We start from the raw sequence: 5,109 nt of genomic DNA, 5'->3' as shown, positions 1-5,109 counted from the left end.
CTGTGCGCAAGAAAAAAAAAATTCAAAAATTTTTTTTCGTCTTCTAAACATGTTAATTTGTGTCCCCTGAGCACGGAAAAAATGAAAAATAAATCGTAGGTGACATATTTTGGGCGCAATTGACCGAGGAAGTCTGGCAAAAAGTGGGCGTTGACAGAGCGGTCGTCAGACCCGGTCAGCGTCACCCACGTTGACAGATGGGAGTTGCCACAAAGATATTATTACCTAATTGTTTCAATGTCTCCGATTGATTTTTTCTTAGTTTTTTTGCAGTAATATTATTCAATAGTGTGTATTGTAATATATTTATATAATAAAAGTGGTTAATAATCGCTATACTCAAAAGTATGATGTGCATATTAGTGATTCAATTATTATGTTTATAAAACAATAAACAAATAGTTTTGCTGCTATTACACTCTATACACAGGTTATATATAAGTATTGGCATGTTTTGGTCACCATAACGAACCACTAAGTTGGTATTGAGAGTCGAAAAGCAACGAGGAGTTACCGCCACACACCAGCCAGCCACTCGCTGCCACTCCCTCAACACACGCACTAAACTTTCTCCCCTAACAATACCAGTTGTGGTGTTATTACACTATATACAGACGTTATATATAAGTATGTGTATATTTTGTTCACCACAACTGTACAGCTAAGCTGATATAGTTAGTTCAGGCACTAAGAGTCGTCGCTATACACAGATGGCGGCTGGCGGCTCCCTCACTCTTTCAAGGTCACACGCACTAAACTTTCTCCCCCAACAATACCTTTTGCAGTGTTATTACCCTATATACACATATTATATATCAATATCTACATGTTTTATGCACCGTAACTGTACACCTAAGCTTGCAGAGCGCCCAAAGAGCATAGTGGCCACCCTCTAAACAGCTAGAGAAATCGTGCAGACGACGTCACCTCCGTCACCCATATGGCTCCTCCCAGCATAATCCTTTTGCTGTTACTACACTAATACACACATTATATATAAGTATCTACATTTGTGTTCACCATAGAGAACCACTGACCTGGTATGGTGAACGCAAACAATAACAGGTGGCCACACAGTCAGTAAACGATGCTGTCTCCCTCCGTCTCTCAGCATCACTCCTCACACAGCGCTAATTATTACAACAATCCTGCTATTATCACAACCCTGGTTATTTATATCACAGTCATTGGTCATCTGTAATATTGTCATCGCTAAATAATAACAATTATATATTTATTTTGACATTTTTCGGCGATGCTGTGGTCACAAGCTGAACATCAATGCTGTTCGCTCATGCTGCGTGCGCCGGCCTTGGTTGCTCCAACAGTACTGTGCCTCTCACACCTGAGAATATTGCCCACGATTTTTTTTTAAAATGGCATCTGTTTACAAGAGCCCTGAGGAAGCTACTGTGAACCCCGTGTAGCCGCGGGCCATTTGAATCAGGCCTGGCACCCTATGGCGTATATATACGCCATGCGCACCATGGAACATGTTACTCAGGGCGTATATATACGCCATGCACAGTTTAAGGGTTAAACTGCGTGGCTTCTGCAAAAATTCCCCGACAATTAAACACTGTTTTGTGCGAGATGGTAAAATTATAGCTAGGAGGACTGACACTGGAAAAACCTTTCAATAACCACAGAAGCTCACCTTAATTCTTTCCTCAATGACTGTGGGATGTCTGCTGTATAGCCTGAATTCAAATTATAATCTCATTTAACTACCTTTGTGTACGTTAGCTCTGCCTTTCCTTTCAAAATGTTTTAACTTTAGTTATAAAAAAAAAAAAAAAAAATAATATTGTCATCTTTATTATTGTTTGTTTTTTCTTTTTACTCCCATGTTCCATAGTACACTAGCTTTGCCTGTGTCCTCTAGTATTAACTTCATTATCCAGTGTTCCTGAGTGTATCTCTATTTAAACTACCTCAGTTTGTTTTAGTGTAACTTTAGAATTCAACTATAGTGTACTTATAATAGTATAGTAAGCAAGCTTTTCATCTTATAGATTTCATAGTTGTTTTTTTTACTTTTTTGGTCATCTATTGTTATTAATTATTCTAGTTAATTTTTTACATTCCTAGTTCCCATTAAGTTTTTTTTCTTTTTACTTAGAATTACCATTAAGTTTATTTCACTTTAGAATTTTTAATCTACTTTTTTCTTTGTTTTCTATTTTGTAATTTGCCATTCTTGCCTTGTTTTCCTGCAAACTGCCTTTTTATGCAGACAAGTATAGACCCAGAACTAAACCTCTTATCCACTATCTATGACAATCATCACTTCAATGATCAAAATTGCAGATATTTTACAGCACATGATGTAAACAATGTATTAACAGATAATCACAATATCTCTGTAATCAACTTGAATGTTAGATCCCTAGGTAAACACTTCGATGATGTTAGTGCCTTGATTGAAACTATTGACAACAAATTCTCTTTTATTATACTTATTGAAACGTAGTTGAAAGAGGATACTACTCAATTCTTTAACATGCCTAACTACTCGGCAATTCACAACTGTCGTCAAATGCAGAGAGGTGGTGGTACTGCTCTTTACTACCACCAAGAACTAACATGCTTAAAAATAATTAGAACTAGAGACTGCTGTGGGGAGTATATCTTCGCCAGTTTCAGAGTCAAGGGTGCCGAGTCTGTCCTGTCTGTGGGTGCAGTCTATAGAATTCCTAACACTGATGTGTCTGAATTCAACTCAAACCTTAGAAATCTAATACTAGATAACAGACTGAACAAAAACCATCTAATTATCGCAGGGGACTTTAATATTGACCTCTGCGAGCCTGAACACCCTATTGCTGTTAGCTTCCTCAACTGTATGAATTCCTGCTTCCTCATACCCTTAATCACTAGACCAACTAGAATCACTGATAGTACTGCTACGACTCTAGATCACATCTGGACCAACATAACCTCTCCGCTTACTTCAGGTATAATCACCGATAGCACTACAGACCATTACCCCACATTTCTCTTAACTAACATTAGCAAACCACCTCTAGAGACAAGGGAGTTAAGCTTTAGGCTGCACAATGAAACTGCTATAAACAATTTTATAACTGCTGCTGATAATGTCAACTGGGAGTCCGAGCTAGGTAACATAGGGGACATCAAGCTAGCAGTGCAATCTTTTCTACAAACAACTCTTAGCCTTTATAACACCCACTGTCCTATGCTTACAAAACAAGTCACAAGCAATAGGCTTAACAATCCTTGGCTTACAAAGGGAATACTTAAATCCATTAACAAAAAACACGACCTTGAGAAGAAGTATAGGCTAGGAACAGTCTCCAAAAAATTCTCAAAGAATTACTCGTTATTGCTATCTAAAATAATTAGACGAGCCAAAACTAAGTACTATGAAGATAAATTTACCCAAATAAAGAGCAACATTAAAAAAACTTGGAGCACAATTTCACAAATATTGGGATCAAAGAAGATTTTAAATAACAATAGGAACTATTGTTATTGTCCTATCTATATTGTCCTATCCTATCTATATTGTCCTACCTATATTGTCCTATCTATAAAGCCAACAAACTTTGTAAAATCTCTTTATGTATGTACCTTTGCCTAAATAAAAATTATTATTATTATTATTATTATTATAACAAACCAACACTCCTTTCCAATAACGTTGGTCAGCTTTCAGCCTCTGATTCTGCTATTGAGTTCAATAGGTTCTTCTCTTCCATTGGGTCATCCTTTGCAAATGATATTCCATCTTCCTGTACTGATGTTAAGGACTATCTTACAGGTAACTATCCACAGTCTCTGTACCTAAAGCCTACTAGTTCCACTGATGTCAATGAGATAATCCTTTCCCTTAAAACCAAGTCTAGTGCCCTCGAGGAGATACCAACTTTAATTTACAAAAAAGCCTCCAGATCTTTAGCCCCTGATATTGTATTGCTCTTCAACAAGTCACTTGAACTCCAAACCTTTCCAGACATTCTAAAAAAAGCAAGAGTAACCCATGTCCACAAATGTGGTGATCTCACAGATGTTAACAACTACAGACCTATATCAATCCTGCCTAACTTGTCAAAAATATTTGAAAAACTAATCTACAAGCAGCTTTACTCTTTTCTAGCCAAACACAATATACTTAGCTCTTGTCAATATGGCTTCAGACCCAAAAAAAGCACTAACGATGCACTTATTAGTATGATTAACTTAATTCACGCAGCTCTTGATAAAAAGGAGTTTCCTGTTGGGTTATTTGTGGACCTGCGTAAGGCTTTTGACACTGTCAACCACCAAAACCTTCTTCTTAAATTACATCATTATGGAGTCAGAGGACACTCCCTGCAATACCTCAAATCTTATCTTACTGACAGGCTCCAGTATGTTTCTCTGAATAATACAATTTCTCCCACCCTACCCATCAACATTGGTGTTCCTCAGGGCAGCCTACTTGGCCCTCTCCTCTTTCTCGTCTACATTAATGACATTCCAAATGCCTCCCAACACCTCAAACCAATTCTATTTGCTGACGACGCAACCTTCATTTACTCCAGTCCTGACCCCCTTGCTCTAAATGCCCCAGTAAATACTGAGCTAGAGAAAGTCCATCTTTGGCTAACTGCCAACAAACTCACCCTTAACATTGACAAAACGTTTTATATCCTGTTTGGCAATAAATCCTCTAATCAGATAAATCTCAAAATAAACAATACCCAAATTTGTTACAAATTAGATGGAAAATTCTTTGGCGTTCTCATCGACCACTAGCTGAATTTCCAGGGACACATTCTAAATATATCAAAAAAAGTTTCAAAAACTGTTGGCATTCTTTCTAAGATCAGATATTATGTACCCCGCCCTGCCCTGGTTACTCTCTATTACTCCCTCATCTATCCATACCTCAACTATGGTATTTGTGCTTGGGGTTCTACTACCCAAAACCATTTACGTCCTCTAATTACCCAACACAAAGCTGCTATTAGGACAATATCCAACTCTGGCCCCAGACATCACTCTGTACCCTTACTCAAATCTCTGAATATGTTAGATATTAAGTCACTGCACATTCTCTCTTGTGTATTATACATATATAAAACGCTGAACTGTAATGCCAAT

Source organism: Procambarus clarkii, chromosome 31 (assembly GCF_040958095.1).
Source record: "Procambarus clarkii isolate CNS0578487 chromosome 31, FALCON_Pclarkii_2.0, whole genome shotgun sequence".
Taxonomy (NCBI): Eukaryota; Metazoa; Arthropoda; class Malacostraca; order Decapoda; family Cambaridae; genus Procambarus; species Procambarus clarkii.
Note: the sequence above shows the minus strand (reverse complement) of the source record.